Below are 22,036 nucleotides of genomic sequence, written 5' to 3'. Positions count from 1 at the left end.
GCCCCCTTCCCCATGTGTAGCTCTGGCTGCTCCGATACCCCGAAGATTGCCACTATTGGGCATGGCTTCACCCTCACCCCCACAACCTTGGATGGTGCCTTGGAGAAGGCTGTCCAGAACCCAGCAAGCTTGGGGCAAGCCCAAAACATGTGGGTGTGGTTAGCCGGGCCCCTCTGGAACCGTTCACATTTGTCCTCCACCTCCGGGAAGAACCTGCTCATTTGGGTTCCGGTCAGGTGCGCTCTGTGCACCACTTTGAGCTGCATTTGGCTTAGCCTTGCGCAGGAGGAGGTGGAGCTCACCCTGCTCAGTGCTTCGCTCCAGAATCCCCATCCCACCCCTGTCCCCAGTTCGTCCATGTATTTTTGTCTGGTCCCATCCAGTGGAGTTCGGGCTCTATCCTGTAGCTGTCCGTATATTTTCCCACATAGCCCCCCCTTCTCATTGCTTGTGCCTATCAGGCCCTCTAATAGTGTGCTTTCTGGGGCCCCGGGGTACCCTACTGTCTCTTTGCGGAGGAAGTGCTTTATTTGGAGGTGTCTCAATTCCTGTCCTCTTGATAGTTTCCACTTTCTCGTCAGTTCGTCCAGTGTCGCCAGTCTGTGCCCTCCGTAGAAGTCCCCGACCGTCAGTGTGCCCCGTCCTGCCTCCATCTTTTGAAGGTGGTATCTTGCATGGCTGGGGGTTCCACTTGTGGATCGGTGTCCAGTCTCTGGCTATCTGGATCCCCAGGTAACAGAATCTGTTCTGGGCCACTTTGAACGGGAGCACCTTCAGCTCTGTCCCTCCCACTTTTGGGTTCACTGGGAATGTCTCGCTTTTGCCCAGGTTAAGTTTATAGCCCGAGAAGGTTCCAAACTCTTTCAGTATTTGCAGTACTGCCTTCAGTCCCTTCTGTGGCTTCGAGACATAGAGGAGCAGGTCATCTGCATCGAGTGAGACTCTGTGCTCTCTGTCTCCTCTCCGGATTCCCTTCCAGCTTTTGGCGTCCCGCAAGGCTATCGCCAAGGGTTCGATCGCTAGCGCGAACAAGAGTGGGAACAGGGGGCAGCCCTGTCTTGTTCCTCTTTGTAGCTGGAAGTATTCATGTTCAGAGATGGTGGTGTTAGTTCGGCCACTCGCTTTGGGAGCGTTGTACAGGAGCGTCACCCAGGCGGTGAATCACGCTCCTAGCCCAAACCATTCCAGTACCTCGAGGAGGTATTTCCATTCAACTCTGTCAAAGGCCTTTTCTGCATCCAGGGAGGCGATCACTTCTCGTGTTCTCCCCCCGGGGGGGTCATCATCACAATCAGCAGCCGCCTGATGTTCGCTGTGAGCTGCCTCCCCTTGACAAAGGCCGTTTGGTCCTCTGCGATCACCTCTGGTACGCAGCCCTCCAGCCTTTTGGTTGGGACCTTTGCGAGTATTTTCGCATCCACGTTCAGCAGTGAAATGGGTGTGTATGATCCACATTCCGTCGGGTCTTTATCTTTTTTGGGTATTAGTGAGATTGTGGACTGCGCTAGCGTTGGGGGCAGGGAGCCCCCTGCCAGTGAGTCCGTGAACATGTCCCTTAGGTGTGGGACCAGGACTGGTGCAAATGTTTTGTAGAAGTCCGCCGGAAGCCTGTCGAGTCCCGGTGCCTTCCCCGCCTGCGTGGAGCTGATGCTCTCCATGATTTCTCCCAGGTCCATTGCTGCTTCCAGCTACCCCCGCCTGTCTTCCCCCACCACTGGCAGTTCCAGTCTGCCTCGGAACTGTTTCATTCCCGCATCCCCGTCGGGGGGCTCGGAGGCGTACAGTCCCTGGTAGAAGGTCTCGAATGCCCGATTGACCTCCTTTGGCTCTGTTACTAGTCTGCCTTTGCTATCCTTAACCTGCGCTATTTCCCTCGTGGCTGCCTGCTTTCTCAGCTGGTGAGCCAATAGGTGGCCAGCCTTGTATCCGTGTTCGTAGAAGGTCCTCCATGTCTGGCGGAGTTGGTACACTGCTTTCCTCGTAGATAGCAGGTTGAAGTCCATTTGCAGCTTTTTCCTCTCCGCCAGCAGCTCTACAGTCGGGGCCTTAGGGTACTTTCTATTGACTTCCAGAATGGAGTCCACTAGCTGTTGCCTGGCCACCCTCTCTTCCCTATCTCTAATTGCCTTGGAGGCTATGATCTCTCCTTTGATCACGGCCTTCAGTGCCTCCCAGAACGTGGAGGGTGAGACCTCCCAGTTTTGATTATTACTAACCTAATCGCCGATGGCCTGCGATATTTTTTGGCAGCAAGCCTTGTCGGCCAGGAGGTCCGTGTCCAGCCTCCACGTGGGGCGCTGGGCCCGGCCTGTCTCCAACCTCACATCCATGTAATGTGGAGCGTGGTCGGAGATAACGATCGCGGAGTAGTCTGTTCCTGTGATCCCTGGAAGCACCGATTTCCCCACTGCAAAGAAGTCGATACGGGTGTATACCTTGTGCACCTGCGAAAAGAACGAGAACTCCTTTTCTCCCGGGTGCAGGAACCTCCATGTGTCTACCACCCCCATCTGTTCCATGAAGGCCCCGATCTCCCAAGCCATGCCAGAAGTTTTCTCCGTTCTGGGGTTTGATCGGTCGGTCAGTGGGTCCAGCACGCAGTTAAAGTCACTCCCCCCATAATCAGTCGGTGTGTGTCAAGGTCGGGGATTTCCGCCATGGTCTTCTTTATGAATTCTGAGTCGTCCCAGTTGGGAGCGTACACATTTACCAGTACGACAGGTGCCCCTTCCAGGACACCACTGACCATGACATATCTTCCCCCTGGGTCCGTAACTGTCTTGGTTCCCGTAAACCTCGTCCTTTTGCTAATTAATATTGCTACTCCCCTAGCCCTCGTCCCCTAACATGATTGCTACCCCCCTAGCCCTCATCCCGTAGCATGTCCCACCCCGCCCTTCCTTATCAGCAGTCAGTCCTTCTCCCTCAGGTGCGTCTCTTGTAGGTAGATTATGTCTACTTTTAGGCTTCTTAGGTGGGCGAACACTCTGGATCTTTTCACTGGGCCGTTGAATCCCCTTACATTTCCAGGTAACAATCCTGGTGGGGGGGGTTTCTGAACCCCCCCCGGTCCTGTGGGATCACCCATACTTACCTGGTGGACGCGCCCCTGCACTCCGGGCTCTCCCATTGCAAGGGGGCCGTCCAAAATGGCCAGGGTCACCGCTCACACCATGGGGTCGGGCCCCAGCGCTCAGGGGTTTCCCTTTGCCCAGCGGGCACCCAATGTGGCCACCAACTGTGTGTTTGCCACACGGGTGCGCCCCTGCGCTCCAGGGTCTTCTTCCGCCCTGATGCCCTCTCGAGTGGCTATTTTTGGCGCCCTCTTGGTTCCTCGCCCTGCTCCCTGCCCGCCGAAGCCTATGTCTGTACTGCTTCACTATCTCACCCTTCTCTCTGCTCCTCTTTTATTCTGCGTTCTCCCCCAGACTCCTCTCCCCCCCTAGCCCCTGTACCTTTGTCCACCCCCTGCATTCTCCCCCCCCCTTCTGCCCCCCCCTCCCCTCCTTGTGCCAGGCACTCCCCCTCCCCTGAGAGGGGCGCCGCGGCCCTCCTTCCTTCCTGCCCTCCCGTGCTGGCCCTCCTCACTAGTACGGTGGCCCTCCTCCCAGTATTTGCCCAGTTCTGGCCCTGTTTAACCTTTCTCCTACTGGCCCTTGTCTCGCCCTTCTGTTTGCTTTCATCACCCTCATTTCCCTCGCTCCACTCCCCCCCCCCCCCCATTGCATTGAGGGAGGAGTCAAGCTCTGAGACAAGACAGCACAGTCCCCGCAAGGCATAACACACATGTGCACAGTTCATGAGTCCATTGTCCTTGTTTGTGGTCTGTCCTCTGCTCTTTGTTCTGGTTTCCCCTTCCTTTTCCGTCCCTATGTCTTTCATTGCGGTTGCGTTTGCTCCTTCACCAGCTTGTTCGCTCTAACAAACTCATCAGCCACCGCTGGGGTGTTAATATACAGCTCTTTCCCCTCAAATGTTACCCAGAGTTTGGCCGGGAATAACATCCCAAATTTTACCTTGCTTTTGTGCAGTGCTGATTTCGCCTTGTTGAATTCAGCCCTTTTTTTGACCAGGTCCACCCCAATTTCCTGATACACCCTGATGGTCTTCCATTCCCACGTGCTCTGCTTCGTTTGTCGGGCCCACTTTCGGATTCTCTCCCAGTCTTGGAACCGGTGCAGCTTCTCAATAATTGTTCTGGGCTGGTCCCTGACTTTGGGCTTGGGTCGGAGCGACCTGTGCTTTTTCCGGTGGGTTTGGGAATACCTCCTTTCCCACTAGCTTACCCATCATTTGGGTGATGTAGCCTGTTGGGTTTCTGCCCTCTATCCCCTCTGGCAGACCCACTATTTAAATGTTCTGCCGTCTGGACCTTTTTTCCTGGTCCTCCACTTTCCTTCTTAGGCTCCCCTGGGCTGTTACTAACCTTTTGATCTCGGCTTCTAGAGTTACCACCCTGTCGCTCTGGTCCGAGGCGGCCCTCTCCAACTCCAGAATCATTTTTTTCTGCTCCTTCACTTCCCTTTCCAGGCCTTCGATGGCCTGCTGCATTCTGTGCGTCGTCTCCTTCATCATTGCTTGGAGCTCCGACCAGAACGCCTCCTTTCTGCTGGTTGCTGTGTCCTGCTCACGCTTCACCGCTTGGTCCACCATCGTTTTCCCTTTTAGGCTCCGTCTCGTCTTGTGGGGCCGCCTGCCTGCGTGTCCGCCGCTCATGCGCCTTACCCTCGCTGCTGCTGCTACTTGCGTCTCGCTGTCCTTCCCCTTGGTGTTTTTCTTTCCTCCAGCCATCTGTCTGTCTCTCTTTCTTTCCCCGCTGCTGTTCTTTACCCTGAGATTGCTCTCACTTCCCCCGCTCCTCTGCTCTCGCTGGCAGTCCTGATTTTTTTGAATGCAGCCAGTCAGTTGACTGTTCAGAACGACTAACATTTAAAAATGGTTACCTTATTTTAAAATGCGTTAGGCTGAATGCTTGTTTTGGACATGTGACCAATATGCAACTATTCTTTTGTGAATGTCATTATGATGGGCAACACATACCTGATTCAGAAAGATTGCTCACAACCTACCCTGCCTGCTTAGCTCCTTTGAAACAAAATAGTACATTCAAAATTATAAACCTGTGTGGCTTATTCTCTCTGACTTGGTCGTTAATTACTCTACATAGTGGATCATTTGTCATGAACGATTTGGAAACAAAGATAAGCAGGGTTCTGGAAATGCAGGTCAGGATTTTACCAGCCCCCCAGCCTGGGAAGTGAGGGTGGTGGTGGTGGCACGGGGGGGGGGGGGGGGGGGGGGGGGGGGGGGGGGGGGGGGGCATATGGCGAGGGTGACAGGCATCCAATTTACATAAGTAAGGGCGCAATTGACAGCACCTTTCACAGTTGCCAACATTTTGCCTGCTGAAGAGTGGGCCCCAAGGTAGGGAGGTAGTCAGCTGCAAGGAGCACTTCATTTCCAGAATATCCATGCTCCAAGGAGGGGGCTGCTGGCAGCAATGGCTGCCTTTACACCCCTGTCACTGCCATTGGAGGGGTTATCGCTCTGATCACTGGGGCTTGCCTATCTGGTCCCAGTACAGCAAAATCATTTCTTGCCTCCCCCTCAAGAGCGTGTCAAAATGAAGGTGCCCCCTCGTTCTACTTACAGCCTCAGCATCGGCCACCTCAATTGGCTGCATTGCTGAGGCGCAGAGCTGTCCGTCCTCTTGATTGGCCTAGCAGATTGGAGAGGTTGACCGCAGTACAAAAATGGACAGTGAACAGGGAAGCAGTCTCTCAATTGGCCGCCCCATATTGCTGCTGTGCTTGCATAGGGTTGGAACCTGCATTGAGTCTCAACATTGGTACTGACTACATGCCAGGAAAATCCCAGGCATAATCTTAACAAAATAGATAGTTAATGTTGTAGATAATTCAGAACAGATACCTCTGATTTATGTTTTTAAACTCTGGCCCTCTAACTGAACTATAAACTTATAAATTATATGAAATATTTACGCAAAAAGAAATATAAAATATTCTACTTCCCCTCAAACTTTGAGCTCTGTGACTATGTTTATTTGCTGATCAGACCCTAGGAGGTGTTTTCTGTACATGATGCACTGATATATTTGTAAAAAGAAACAGTTCTGGTCATAAAATATGTGCAGTTAATAAACGGTGTATCACAGTTGAGAATTAATTAGATACAACAGCCAAGGGCCAGAGTTATACAGAGCTTATCATGTTAGATAAGGTATTTGTTCACTTCCAGTATAACTGATCTTTGTTTTAACATAGAACAGTACAGCACAGTACAGGCCCTTCCGCCCATGATGCTGTGCCGACCATTTATCCTAATCTAAGATCACTTAACCTACACCTCTTCAATTTACTTCTGTCCATGTGCCTGTCCAAGAGTCGCTTAAATGTTCCGAATGACTCTGACTTCACCACCTCTGCTGACAGTGCATTCCACACACCCACCACTCTCTGTGTAAAGAACTGACCTCTGACATCTCCCCTATACCTTCCTCCAATCACCTTAAAATTATCTCCCCTCATGACAGCCATTTCCACCCTGGGGAAAAGTCTCTGGCTATCCACTCTATCCATGCCTCTCACCACCTTGTTCACCTCTATCAAGTCATCTCTTTGCCTTCTTCGCTCCAGTGAGAAAAGCCCTAGCTCACTCAACCTTTCCTCATAAGACATGCCCTCCAGACCAGGCAGCATCCTGGTAAATCTCCTCTGCACCCTCTCCAAAGCATCCACATCCTTCCTATAATGAGGCAACCAGAACTGGACACAATATTTCAAGTGTGGTCTAACTAGGATTATATTAAAAAACTGCAGCAAAACATCACGGCTCTTAAACTCAATCCCCCTGTTACTGAAAGCCAACACAACATACGCCTTCTTAACAACCCTATCAACATGGGTGGCAACTTTGAGGGATCTATGTACGTGGAGCCCAAAATCCCTCCATTCCTCCACATTTCCAAGAATTCTACCCTGTATTCAGCATTCAAATTCGACGTTCAAAATTAATCACTTCACATTTATCTAGATTGAACTCCATCTGCCACTTCTCAGCCCAGCTCTGCATCCTGTCAATGTCCTGTTGTAACCTGCAACAGTCCTCAACACTATCTACAACTCCACCATCCTTCGTGTCATCGGCAAACTTACTAACCCACCCTTCCACTTCCTCATCTAAGCCATTTATAAAAACCACAAAGAGCAGATGTCCCAGGACAGATCCCTGCGGGACACCACTGGTCACTGACCTCTAGGCGGAATACTTTCCATCCACTACCACTCGCTGTTGTCTTTCGGCCAGCCAATTCTGTATTCTGTGGGGAACCTTATCAAATGCCTTACTGAAATCCATATACACCACATCCACTGCCCGACCTTCATCAATGTGTCTCATCACATCCTCAAAGAATTCAATGGTGCTTTACTTCTGGTAACAAAATTACAGAAATTTCATATGGGTTCCTGAGAGCCGAACTGTTACAGTCAAATCTTCTTGGCAAGATATGTCAAAAGGGTTTTGTTTCATTATAAGCATTTCCGAGCTGTGTGATCATTTATTCAAATGTTTTTATCTCCTTTTATCTCCATTTCTGCTCTGGTCTGTTTGCGTGCATGTGATTTGCTGCTTCAGCTCTGTTGACCGTAGTCACTGCCACTCTTTGGTCAGGTCAAAGAGGATGGTGGAATTAGAGGAACAATAGAATTGTCAGCTTTCCCATCCTTTGAAATATAGCATGCTACAGTTAGGAAATATTAAGTCAAATATCCTACTTTCCTGACTTAGCAGACCCACCTCAGTTTAAAGGACCCTGAATCACATGATTTTTGAGGACTAGATTCCGCCCCGCTGACCCCAAAAGCAGATCCTATGCCGCCATGAGAGAGAGCGAGTGCTGAAGTATCACTCAGTTTTCTGGGACTTGACCCAGTTGTAATAAAAACAGTTTGATTCTCTCTTCCTCAACCCTCATGCTCACTCACCTTCTCTCCCCTCCCCCGACCATATCCATTTCCCACAGCCCCTCATTTCCTTCATGACAACTCAGTGTCGACTCATGCCCCCCCATGAACCTTTATGCTCTCTGTGCCAACCCAATGCCAACTCATGCATCCAGCACCCCCCTTCCCCAAGCCAGTCCCTATGGCCCCAACATCTGATTTCTATCTGTCTTCATTATGCATACTTGGCTAACAGTCCAGATCAATAAAAGCATGAGCTCCGGAAGAATTCTGTTGGAGAAATAAAGTGAAGTGTTGACTTTGCTTGATTGGCATTTTTAAGTGGTTCTAATAAGATTTTTCTGGGATTTATTTTTTCAACGTTTCCATGCTTATTTGGACAAGATTAGGAGGTGTGAAGTGTTTGAAGCATTTGTTATGGATACTTTAATAATCTGTCTGACTGACACTTTTACAGGATTGTAGCAACGTCAGTTTTTCTTCAAAGAACATTTCTGAATGATATTTTTCTTAGAAGTTCCATATTCGCCATTGTTATTATATAGTTCAATAGTTATATAAATAATGAATTGACATGAAAGAGTGACATGAGTTGGCGTGGAGAGTATGAGGAACCATGGTGAGTGGCTGGCTGAGGGGGACAGTGGTATATGGGGAAGACATATCGAACTTACAGAATGTAAAAATATCCCAGATGACATAACATTAACTCTGACAATAGCAGGCTCCTCAAATGGACTTGGCAAAATGTTAAAAGGATGTCTCGTAGAATTTTCCCTTTACTTTTTACACCCATATGTTTTGCTCTCTGTCGGGCTGGAGCTTCATTTTTGAAAATGTAATGAACAGTCAAATCCTAAATGGGTCTTTGGAAAGGCATCCATGGTGATGCATTAGAAATGGTTCTTATGTCTGTTCTGCATAAATTGCTACCCAGGAGTTAATGTTAAACACCACAAGCTGAAAACTTATTACAGTAATAAGAACTAGTATCCAGAGGCTACTTATTTAAATTGAGATAGAGAGTAGGCAATTATCTGTCACATTTAATACATTATGTCATAAAATGATTAACTTTTATAGGTAAATTTACAAATACAGAATACCACTGTTAATACTTCAATAATCTGTTGACATTGCAGTTTCTTGTGTCTATTGCAATTGAACATTTTCAGTCGAAAATTGTTTAAAAATACTTTTCTACAGGTCACTTCTGTTTCTTCTGAAGAGCAATGATTTTAAAGTCCATTTCCTATGATCCCCTTCAGGAGTATTATAAATGAAACCAAGGAAATAATGTGGTTTAGGTGGCCTAGCGGGAGGAAAAGACACCTCTTGCCTGAATTTCTCACCATGTCACTATGTCATTATGTGCCAAACCCTTTTCCACTTGTTCAAATTCTGCACTGTAGATATCATGTGGCAGTTTTCATCTCAGGAGTTGAATAACATTTAAAGGCCATGCATTTAACCTGTAGCAAAGAACAACAAGCAGATTTTAATGAGAAATGATCGGGATGGTTCCCCCTTTTTCCACCTCTGACCAAAAATTAATGTTTTCACATCCCCTACCCCCACCCCACCGCTCCACTGAGTCTGAGTGCTGTAACTTTCAAGAACAGAAAAATGGCAGGTTTCTTTATAAAGTTTTTTAAAATGATAATGTTTGTTATTCAACACCTGAATGTATACACAACCACATCCACTCGAGCCCTCATTCAGACACACACACCACATTCAAGAAAAGATTGTGATTACAAAAGGTAGCATGCACTAAGGTCTTAAAAGTTCAAAAGTTCTCTGTCACACTTATTTTTCCCTGAGGTGAAGTCTTGAAATGGTGCGGGCTTGAAATTCCTTGTTTGGCCCACTGAACATTAGGGTCTGGAGATTTTAAAAGACAGATTTGCTGTAGTTTATTGCTTGCAATAGCAGCTTTCTCTTGCTTCACTCTAGTCGAGGTGCAAGAGTAGCTTAACCTTGGCTCAGTTCCTCTAAAGATAGGTAAAAACCTTCCGGAGTCTGAGGTAGAGTTTTGTTTCTTCGCCAGTGTGGATATTTCTCCCTTCTTTCAATAATCTCCTTATTAAGTGTCCTTACCTGAAAAGTAGTTTCTGTCATGTGACCAGTGTCCATTGTGAATGGTTTTTGATGACGAGGCCATTGTCAAATAATAGGGTCCAATTTTCACACGTCGATACACCATGATGATAGATAAAGGTTTCCTGAAACCTATTTTTTTGCAATTCCACTCCAAGGCCAAAAAGTCTGCAAACAGAATTGTGAACAGTTTGGGAAGGACATTAAACAGAGGAAAGGTCTTTTTCAATTTAATGACTTCTCAAAGATATACCCCGAAAATTTGTTTGCATTTCATTTTCTTGTCTAGACATGAAGGTTAGCTTGAGGACTTTGTGGAGTTCCACATATTCTAACAGGAAATAAAAGTTCACCTTACTTTTCAATCTCATTTTGTTTTAAAGTGTCCATTTCAAATTTATGCTTCTAAAGTCCTTAAGTTCATATCATGTGAGCATGACGCTTAATTAGCTAGAAATACAGGTTGAGTGATATTTCTAAATTTGAAGGTAAACAAGTCAGATAAAACACAATGAAGATGGAAGGGTAGGTGGTGTGTGTGTGTGATCTGGTAGACAGGGCAACTGCATCTGCAGTATGCATCTGCAGCTCGAGGAGCTTTGGCTCAGAGTTGAGAAGCTAATGTTTGAGCTTCGACGACAGCATGGTTCAGGGAGACATTGAAGGGAGGATTGGAGTTGTAGTAGGGATAGTTAGCGGGGTAGATATGATTCTCTTCAGCTGCTAGTGCAAGCTTGAAAGATGTGTTGCCTGAATGTGCTGAGGTTAAGTACATTTCCTTCTGGCTGGAGAGGAACTTGAAGTGGGAGGGAAACAATCCAGTTGCTGTGGTGTGCATGTGTACCAATAATATAGGTAGGACAAAGAAAGACGTTCTGTTGGGGGAGTATAGGGGATAAATAAAAAAGTAGAAGATTGTCCTATGATCAGTAGCTGAGTAAATTGGGTCTGTATCCGATGGAGTTTAGATGAATGAGAGTTGAATTCATTGAAACATTAAATATTATAGAGAGGTTTGACAGGATAGATACTTAGATGTTGTTTTCCCTGACAGGGGAATATGGAACAAAGAGGCACAATTTTGGAATAAAACTGTTGCACACTATACATGCACTAATTTTAACAGACAAAACAGAATACAAGGAGAGGTACTTTAAATGTGTACATTTGCTTAAAAAAGTATTTGCTGTCGTTCATAACAAAGGAAATACAGCACTCACAAGGATCAAATAAATCTTGAACACTCTGGCCAGGATTTTCCGCTGCTGCTAGTGACAGGTGTCAGAGCAGGTGGGAGTGCTAAATCACGTGAGAAGGCCCAAAACTGGTTTACAATGGCGTAAAACAAAATCACAATTGTGCACTTCAACTGTCAATGGCAGGCGACATTTTCAACAGACAAATGTCATAAACATCTTTACGACAAATCTGCTTCTCATTATGAGGCCTGCTCGCCAGAATCACCCCTCTATGCTGGATGAAGAGCTCACGTCGTCATGCAATTCGAATGGCGTGTTTCACAACAGTATATCATTGATGTGCACATGGTGACCTGCAGTTTGCTCATGACTTCGAGGTTAGTTCACATACATTGGACCATGCAGCGCTCCCGTGGGCAAGGCCAAGCTTCGCAGGGAGTCAAAACATGAAACAGTAGTGTCCATTCATGCAACAGTGATCCCACAAAATGGCAATGAATGTTCTCCTAGTTTTAACCCCTTGGTTGCAGCCTTCACATTCACCAGGTTATGATAGAACTGCAGAACGATTTGGTGACAGGACAAGATTGAGAAACCCTTTGGAAATGTGGCCATGCACAACTCACAGAAGAGAAACCTCCGTACCCCTAAATTAATCTCATGTAGACATTGAACATTCATCCTCATATATACATTTCTTTTTAAAAAGTCTATTAAGGGGCAATTTAGCATAGCCAATCCACCTACACTGCACATCTTTGGGTTGTGAGACTGATGCAGTCACAGGGAGAATCTGCAAACTCCACATGGATAGTAACCTGGGGCTGGGATCAAAACTGGGTCCTCGGCGCCATGAGGCATCAGTGCTAACCGTTGCACCACCGTGCCAAGTCAAACATTCACCCTCATGTTTAATCCAAACGGTGTAGCCTGGGACCGAAAGCAGACACCCATTCACCTGACCAAAGCTGTCGGCAGTTCATCATGTTAGCTGGAGGCGGGCAAGGAGGGGTTGGTGGGGGTGGGGTGGTGGGGGGGTGGGTGCGGGGGGCTAGTTGTGGTGAACATTCATGCAAATCCTGCACTGGGCATCATGTCGGGGCCAATACTTTCCGACATGCATAAAATGGTTTTGAATTCACAATCACAGACAATTCCTTGACAGAAATTGGGGGCTGGATTCTCCGATTCTGCGGCTAAGTGCCAAAGCTGGTATGGGAACTGTGGCTACGATGCAAAAATCGGCGCTGGACCCTCACAAATTCCAGGACCGGTGTGGGGCTAGCAGCTGCGCCGGGTAAAACCCCCGCTCTCGCGCCAAAAACGGCCAGAGAATGGCCAGGTCCATGACTGCGCATGCGCATGGCGCCTGCCATGCGTGGACGGGACCTGTCTAAACGGCCCCACGGGACAACCACTGGCCACCCCCCACCAGTCCCCCCCAGCCGCACGGCTCCCGCCCGACTGTGGTGGTGCTGGACACAGTCCGTGGCCGCCACGCCGGTTTCCTGACCGTTCAGACCACACGTCAACCGCACGGTTGGGAACTCGGCCCATAGGGAGTGGAGCATCGGGGTAGGGCCTTCCGATGATCTGCCAGTGCCTTTCCAAAGGCGTGCGGCGCACGACGCGATGATGCCATTTTAGAGGGTCGGAAACTCGAAAACCTGCGTCAAACTGGCGCCGCTCCTGATTTGGCTGTTGGGAGGGATTCTCCGCCTGATCGCCGATTATGATATCGACGTAGGGCAACAGAAAATCCCACCCGGTATCTTTGGCAAAACTCTTTTGTGTTTCTCATTGATACTAAGGTGAGCATACAGTCAGGAAGATGGAGACTGGGGATACCCTCTGCCTGCATTGTAGTTTAGTCGGGCAGCATGGTCGGCACGGGCTTGGAGGGCCGAAGGGCCTGTTCCTGTGCTGTACATTTCTTTGTTCTTTGTTTGCATTATTATTTTGTAGCAATTGAAAAGAATGAGAAGAATGCGGTGAAGGTGCCTGGCTCACCAAAGGGAAGAGCAATACCCTCAAAAACTGGTGGAAGCAGGTCCTCCCCCAAATGTAGAGGGTAATCCTCAGAGAGATATCATTCATCGGAAGCTCATTAGACCCAGGGTGTATGGACATCACCTTTGTTATTTGCAGATGAGCAAGAAACCATGTTGCAGATGCACCGACACGTCAAGAGATCTGGTGACTCACATTTGTCAACATTCTGCAGGATTTAGCACCACAAGGTTTTGGAGGGCATTCATTGCATGTGAAAGCACTGCACTCAACTTCCATACCAGCGGCTTCTTCCGGGGCTCCACTGGGGACCCTTGCGGGATTTCCCAAATGTCCAACCACAAATGCATTCAGGGGTCATAGGCAACATTTTTGCAAAGGCCCACAATTATATAAAGTGACAGAGATCAATCACACTGGGACGCAAGAGCACTGGGGTTTACTGAAATTTCCGGATTCCCACAGATGTAGGGTACCATCAACTGTACTCATGTGGCTATAAAAGCTCCCAGGGAACAGGCAGTCAAGTACATCAATCAGAAAGACTTCCCCTCTATAAATGTGCAGCTGGTGTATGATCACAAACAAAGTAAGATGCAAGTTTTTGCAAGATACCTAGAAAGCATCATATATACTGAGCAGGTCTCAGGTCCCTGACATCTTTGAGTAGCCACACAGGATGCAGGGTTTGCTCCTCAATAACAAGGGTTACCTGCAAAGAATGTTGCTGATGATACCCATGCGGTGTCCTCACACTCCTGCTGACAGAGGTTATAACGAGGCTCATGCCGCAACCTGCACGCTGGTGGAACATACCATAGGGTCCTGAAAATGCAATTCCGATGTCTGGACAGATCTGGCGGAGTGCTCCAAAACGGTCCTCAGAAGGTCTAATGCATCAATATGGCTTGCTCCACACTTGTCATATGAGATTACCTTTAAGAAATGGGTGTTGATAAATGGGTGGGTGTAAATAAATATCTGTAGTGAGAGTACCTTTAAGAAATGGGTGTTTACTACTGCAGTGATGTCAGAGAGTGGGTGGAGCTGGGCTGTCTGTCCGCTTTTTACTTTTGTTTTAGGCTGTTTGCTGCAGTGTGTGTTTTAGTTTCATTTTCAGTGTTGGAGCTGAAGCCAGACAGAGCGGGTGTACTGTTGATCTCTCTGCCATGAAAAGACTATCTCTTGATCATTTGGTGAATTCGGAATTATAAATGTTCTCCGTAGTGAATGGAAACATAATGTGCTTCTGTTAAAAGGTGTTTCTTCTGTCTTCTGGATGTTGTTTGGGAAGTTATTAAGGATTACTTCGTGTTGTATTCTTTGGGGGTTGTATTTGAATTGATGGTTGCTAAGATGTTCAATGTATGTTTCAAAAAGGTTAACTTGAGTTCATAGAATAAACATTGTTTTGTTTTAAAAAATACTTTTCCATTTCTGCTGTACCACACCTGTGGAGTGGGCCGTGTGCTCCCCTTACCAAAATCTATCAAAAGTTGTGGGTCAGGTGAACTCCATGATACACTTTGGGATTCTCTAAACCCTGGCCCATAACACACTGCACAACCTGACACTATAAAGGGGAGGAAGACTTGGCAGATGATGAGTTAGAGGAGCTACATGTCTCCTTCGATGAGCGGGACCTCGAAGAAAATGATGCTGTTGAGTTCCTGGTAGCTGAAGATGCAGAAAAGGGGCCGTTGCATGGACCAGGTGAGATAGGTGTCCTTGTATGTAGCTCATTGCGAGCACATTCCTGGAGGAGGACGACGAGATGCAGTGAGCCCACTCCTGGGCAAGTTTCCTCCTTCATAGATCAGCATGACCACCAGCATGGTTACTCCTTCAATTTCAGAACAAACTTCCAGAGGACAGTGCTTTATTACACAGCATGCTCAAATTGCCCTGATGCTTTGAAAGATGAACACGCCTTGAGGGCTTGTCTCCATCCTGAGATGTGGTGCCAGTGAAGGACAGTATCCTGGCATCAGACATCAGGAAGTGCTGCCTCTTCAAATGTCCGTCCAGCATCCCAGCTGCAACTGCACCCTACAACGCAGACGGGAATTTCCCCAATCCTCAGTGGGCTACTTGCTGCGTGTCTTCAATCTGGCATGGAGATCATGCTTCAGACCTAGCATCGATAAAGTACCACTGCTGTGACTGCACTTATACAGACCTCTGACATCTGTGGTTGCAATCTCCGAAATTACACAAAAATCTGGCACTTCAAGTTAAGGTCCTGAGCTGCATTTATCCTCACCTTAATATGCTTGCAGAGCACCTGAGCATGGTGAGGTCAGACACTGGGCTGCCAGATATTGAAATGCCTCCTTGTACACATAAGCATTGTATCATAATGGCTAGCCTTGGCCATTGCGAAGTCCAAGATCATCAGACAACATGAAGCCCTCAAGGGCACACATCATTGCTAATGAGGAACACTGTTCGGCTTCATCACGTACTCACTCCCATCTCATTGCTCCCCTCTACATTATCTGAAGCAATGATGTGTGAATCCAAAGCATACATAAAATCTGCTTTGGCCTCCAGAAATTACCATTTGGAATTAGCATCAGTGACCTCGTCAAGTGTTAAGGCGATAGGTGCACAGCTCTCTACACCAACATTGTGAAAAGGCCCTTTTCCCTGCAGTAGTCACAACTACAGGGTGAGAGATGCAAGGTGCATCCACCTTTTACTGAGCTCAGCAGATTGACTCTGTGAAAGGAGTGTTTGGCTGAGAGCAGTGCACATACACTCTGAGTACAGGGTCATCACATCAAAACACGGCCAAAGAGCAGATTGAGTTGGATGGTACATGAATATTCTCCATGCGTGAGTACATCTCACCTTCGACACCATGCATCTTCACATTTCAAGAATGCAGATGTAAGAGGGGCACATCACTGTCTCCACATACAGAGCCACGAATGCATGACAGGACCCAATGATGCATGGGAACAAGGCCCATTCCACTAATCTGAAGGTGGCGGCTTTATTGATATGAAGAATTATGTTGAAAAGGGACACAAATAGTGGTCAGATGGATGCACACTGCACAGAAGAGAGGCAAGGGATAGAGACATTTGTGGGAAATAAGTGCAGGATCCTAGTATCACATACAATTGAGTGTTCACAGCTCAACACAAGAAGGAGGCATAGACAAGAGGAGATAGAAAATGATTGTGAGTCTGTTTACATTTGTGAAAATTGTGGCCAGAATTCTCTGGCCTTTGGGATTCTCTTTTCCCGCTGGCAATGCACCTCTGCCTAGGGTTTTCTGGCAGCATGGGTGGCTTCAATGGAAACCCCATGACAAGCAGCGAGAAGAGAGAATCCCACTACCAGCAAATGGCACAGCCCCAAGAAACATGCAGCTGGGAAACTGGTGAATCCCCTCTATTTACAGCTGGTTAATACCCAGGCCAACTTTATGCACGACACCTTTTTTCCATTTTCTAACCCTGCCATTATGTCTTGGTGCTCCCTTGACTACCACAATGGAGGTGGAAGTAGCCTGCTGGCTGCTATGCCCTAATGCCTATGATGATCTTGGCAGATGTCCAATCATGGACTGAGATCTGGTGGGCCCTGGCCTTCTTTGGCTTTCCTGCAGGGGCCAGGTGCATCCTCCTTAGCCTGCGGAACTGGAGCTGATGGGGGGTCACAGGATGAGGGGATTTAGATCAGCCAGACACTCCCGGAGTCACCTGGGTGGATGGCTGTGGGGTGTCGAGCTACTGGTTCTCCCTATCAGTTCCCGAGGGCCCTGTTTCCTTGAGGAGAAGGGGCAGCTGGAGTGAGATCGAGGTGTACTGCAGGCGTCTCATGTTGATACTGATGCATGCCTGAAATGTAAACAATGATGGAGTGTGGCAATATGGATATTGTATGGTACTTGAAGGATTAATAATTTGCTGTAAATGCATTTAACTCCAGATGGTGATCAAGAGCAGTCACGTAGATCACGTGACACCCTTGATTTCAGGAGAAGGTGTTTGGCCGTGATAGAGAGCAGTTGTGTGTTTAGGAGATCTGTAGATATCGTTATAACATAGTTTATGTAGCAACCTTTGTATCTTAGTAAGACTCTCGAATCCAGTTAAAAGTAGTGTTAAAAAATTAGCTTTGTTACTCAACATAGCTTGATGTTCTTTGTTCAACACTACACATCAAAGACATCCTTAACAAGAAATAGAGAACATCACATGGTACCAGGGGAAACTGATAAGGTACAATAGAAAGGTTTAGTGAGAGAGAGGGAAAACAAGTCTCAGCGAAAGAGAAAAAAAAGGAGGAAAAAAAAACTCGACCAGACTCCGATCGCAATGACCTCCCTGAAGCCGTGGAAAAAGCTGCCAGTCAAAAAGAAATGTTGCAGGCTCCGCGCCAATTTAGCACATTGGGTAATGTTAATGTTAACTGGAAAAATTTCAAACAACAGTTTGAATTATATATATCAGCCTTAGACCTTGAAGCGACCAGCGACCAGCGAAAGATTGTGTTGTTTTCAACAATGGCTGGACCACAAGCCCTAGAGATTTTCAACTCATTCTGTTTTGAGAATGAGGGTGATAAAAAAATATATAGCAAGGTAATCAAATATTCGACAAGCATTGCGAGCTTCAGATAAATGAAACTTTTGAAAGATATATCTTCAGGAAAAGAGTCCAGAAAATTGGAAAAACAGTTCACTGCTTTATTACAGATTTCAGGCTTAAAGCACAGACCTGTAACTTTTCCATTTTATTAGACTCCCTGCTGCGCGATCAGTGTCTGGAGTTGAAAGCGAAAATCTGCGTGAGAGATTATTGAGACAATCGAAGTTAATGTCAGAAGCTGCCATTAGTATGTGTCGGCCAAGTGAACTGGCGGAAAATCAATATTCTGAAATGTTGGTCCGTAAAGTGACGTAAAAATGAACAACGTGGCCGACACCATTGATGCTGTGGCGTACTTGAAGAAGCAATGTGTTCCACATGGTGGGTATATTGCGCATGATATCACGAGCGTCATGTCGTGCAAACGTTGTGGCCAAGCCCACCCAGTAAAAGAAATGCCCTGACTTTGGTAAAACTTGTGCGAAGTGTAACAGACTGAATCCCTTTGCTTCGCAGTGCAGAAAGGCAACTACATTGCAACAATTTAAGAAAATGGGTACAGTTCACAAGGAAAGACCTGTGCAAGAAATAAGTTTAAAAAAACATGAAAATAAAGCAAGTAAACCTAACACTGTGCAAGATGAGTTTGATTTAGAAGACTCTTTCTTTGTCGACATAGTTGAAAGTGTAGGCAAAGTTCAACAGGCAATTTCCGATGCATACAATTTGGAACAAATCTCGATCATTCACAATGATGATCGGACGATTTCAATAAAAATCAACGGAACTAATATTCAAGTGAAACTGGTGACATGTGAGAGTACCTTTGAGAAATGGGTGTTTATAAATGGGTATGTATATAAATATCTGTAGTGAGAGTACCTTTAAGAAATGGGTGTTTCCTACTGCAGTGATGTCAGAGAGTGGGTGGTGCTGGACTGTCCGTCAGCCTTTTTACTTTCAATTTTGAGCAGGCTGCAGGGTGTGTTTTAGTTTCTTTTTCAGTGTTGGAGCTGAAGCCAGACCAAGCAGATGTACTGCTGTTCTCTCTGCCATCAAAAGACTATCTCTTGATCATTTGGTGAATTCAGAATTATAAATGTTCTCAGTAGTGAATGTAAACCTAATGTGCTTCTGTTGAAAGGTGTTTTAAGTCTTATGGATGTTAAAAGGAAAGCGTAAAGGATTACTTAGTGTTGCATTCTTTGGGGGTTGCATTTGAATTAATGGTTGCTAAGATGTTCACTGTATGTTTTAAAAAGGTTAACTTGAGTTCATAGAATAAACATTGTTTTGCTTTAAAAAATACTTTTCCATTTCTGCTATACCACACCTGTAGAGTGGGCTGTGTGCTCCCCATACCACAATCTAGTAAAGGTTGTGGGTCAGGTGAACTCCATGATACACTTTGGGCGTCTCTAAACCCTGGTCCAGAACAAACTGGGGGCTCATCCAGGATAAAATCTATCTATTGGATTGGCTTAGTGAACTTAAAGACAGTGAGGGGTGAGCATATTGTAGTTTTTTTTTTATAGGTGTGGTATTTTAGTTTTAGTGGAGAGTGTGTTGTGGACAATGGCTCTTTCAGAGGCTCAGAAGTTTTTGGGGGTTGTGACGGTCACACGCAGTACCTTACGGACAGAGACTAAAAGCAGACTTTTAGATTTGGCAAAAACATTGCAGTTAACATTACCTGACAAAATGCGAAAAGATGAGGTAATTATCGCGGTGGCTAAGCACTTTAAGTTGCCTGAGATCCAGTTTGACTCATTGGAAATGGCAAAAATTCAATTACAACTTAAACAAATGGAACATGAGAAAGAATTAAAGCAGCTTGAATACGAAAGAGAGGAAAAAGAAAGTGAGAGAGCCGAAAAAGAAAGAGAAAGAGAAAGAGATAGAGTGGAAAGAGAAAGAGAGAGAGAGAGAGAGGAAAACAAAAAGGAGTGAGAAGAAAGGAGAAAAGAATGAATAGCCCGAGCAGAACAAAAAGAAAGAGACAGAGAGATACAGATCAGGGAAAAAGATAGAGAGAGAATTTGAACTTCAGAAAATGGCCATGAAACATGACAGTCAGTTAAAATTGGCAGACGTAAAGGGAAACGTACAGTTGGGTGATAGTGATGAGGAAAGTGACAAAGAGCGTCAAAATCGAAGGCTTGGTGGGGATCTATTTAAATATGGCCAAGCATTGCCAAGGTTTGACGAGAAGGAGGTAGTAGCCTTTTTCATTTCATTTGAGAAGGTAGCTAAACAAATGAAATGGCCAAAGGACATGTGGGTATCACTGATTCAAACAAAGCTGGTAGGTAGGGCTAGTGAATTGTATGCATCACTACCGGAGGAGGTATCTGGGACGTATGAGGAGGTGAAAAAATCCATCTTAGGTGCATATGAACTAGTGCCTGAAGCTTACAAAGGTTTAGAAATTTAAGGAAAGAATTTGGTCAAAGGAACATGGAGTTTGAAAGGATCAGACAGAGTAATTTTGATAGGCGGATAAGGGCTTTGAAAATAGACCAAACGTATGAAGCTCTCAGAGAAATTATACTTTTGGAGGAGTTTAAAAATTCAATTCCTGATGTAGTGACAACTCATGTGGAAGCGCAGAGGGTTAAAACTGCGAGGTTAGCAGCGGTAATGGCAGATGATTATGAATTAGTTCATAAATCAAAGCTTGGTTTCCGACATCAGTTTCAGCATGTGAGGGATAGACACTGGGGACATGAGAAATACTCAAGTGGTAAAGGTAAAGGTGATATGATGGGAGATAATAAGGACAGTGTACCTCAGATTAAAAAGAAATCCAGGAGGGTGGAAAACAAATGAAAATTTCACATATTTTCACTGTGATAAACTAGGCGATGTAAAGTCACAATGTTCGTGGTTGAAGAAAAGCACTGGGAAGGCTGATGTGGTGAAACAGGATAAGACAGTGGGGTTTGTTAAAGTGGTAAAGGAAAGCCCAAGTGAAATGAAGTTGGTGCAAAGGATTGTGAAGCCTGATCAAGAGGTGATTGATAAGAAGGTGCCAGATCTCTTTAAAGAATCTACTTGTGTGGGTAAAGTTTACTCATGTGTATCAGGAGGAGCAGGTAAAGAAGTCACAATTTTAATATATACGGGAGCTAGTCAATCTTTAATGGTATGAGATGAGGAGTTAGGTAGTTTGGGAAGAATATTGCCAGAAAAGGTGGTAATAAATGGAATTCAGGGTGAGAGGAGGAGTGTTCAATTATATAAGGTAAGGTTGGAAAGTCCAGTGAAGAGTGCTGAAGTGGCAGTAGGAGTTATAGAGAAACTATCTTGTCCAGGAATACAGTTTATCTTGGGTAATGATATAGCTGGATCGCAGTTGGGAGTGATGCCTACAGTGGTTGATCAGACATCTGAAGTGTTGAAGGGCGAATATCCTGGGATTTTTCCGGATTGTGTAGTGACAAGGTCGTAATGTCACAGGCTAAGTCAAGAGGAGAAATCAAAGAGTGAAGATGAAGTTGAAGTGCAATTATCAGAAACGATTTTTGATCAGATGGTTGAAAAAGAACAAGAACAGCTGGAGGATGAGGCAGATATATTTTGTTCAGGAAAATTGGCAGAGTTACAACAAAAGGATGTAGAAATAAAACGGATGTATCAGAAGCATACACGGAAGAGGAATCTGAGTGTATACCAGAGCGTTATTACAGTAAAAGTGATGTCTTGATGAGAAAATGGAGACCTTTACATATGCAGGCAGATGACAAGTGGGCAGAAGTTCATCAAGTAGTATTGCCGGTAGGGTATAAAAAGGAGGTGTTGTGAGCTGCACCCAGTGGGAGGTCATTTGGGAAAAGGATAACTCAAGCTAAAATCCAGAAACATTTTTATTGGCCTGGACTACATAAAGATGTAATTACATTTTGTCAATCATGTCACACATGTCAAGTGATAGGGAAACCTCAAGCAGTGATAAAACCAGTGCCCTTAATACCCATTCCAGCATTTGAGGAACGTTTTACACTGGTCCTAATTGATGCGTAGGACTGCTTCCTAAAACAAAAAGTGGGAATCAATATCTTTTGACGATAATGGATGTGTCTACTAGGTTTCCAGAGGCCATTCCAGTACATAATATTACAGCTAAAAAGATTGTGGA

This window comes from Scyliorhinus torazame, chromosome 15 (assembly GCF_047496885.1).
Source record: "Scyliorhinus torazame isolate Kashiwa2021f chromosome 15, sScyTor2.1, whole genome shotgun sequence".
In the NCBI taxonomy this organism is placed as follows: domain Eukaryota; kingdom Metazoa; phylum Chordata; class Chondrichthyes; order Carcharhiniformes; family Scyliorhinidae; genus Scyliorhinus; species Scyliorhinus torazame.
The sequence above is the reverse complement of the archived record's forward strand: the minus strand, read 5'-3'. Positions refer to the sequence as shown.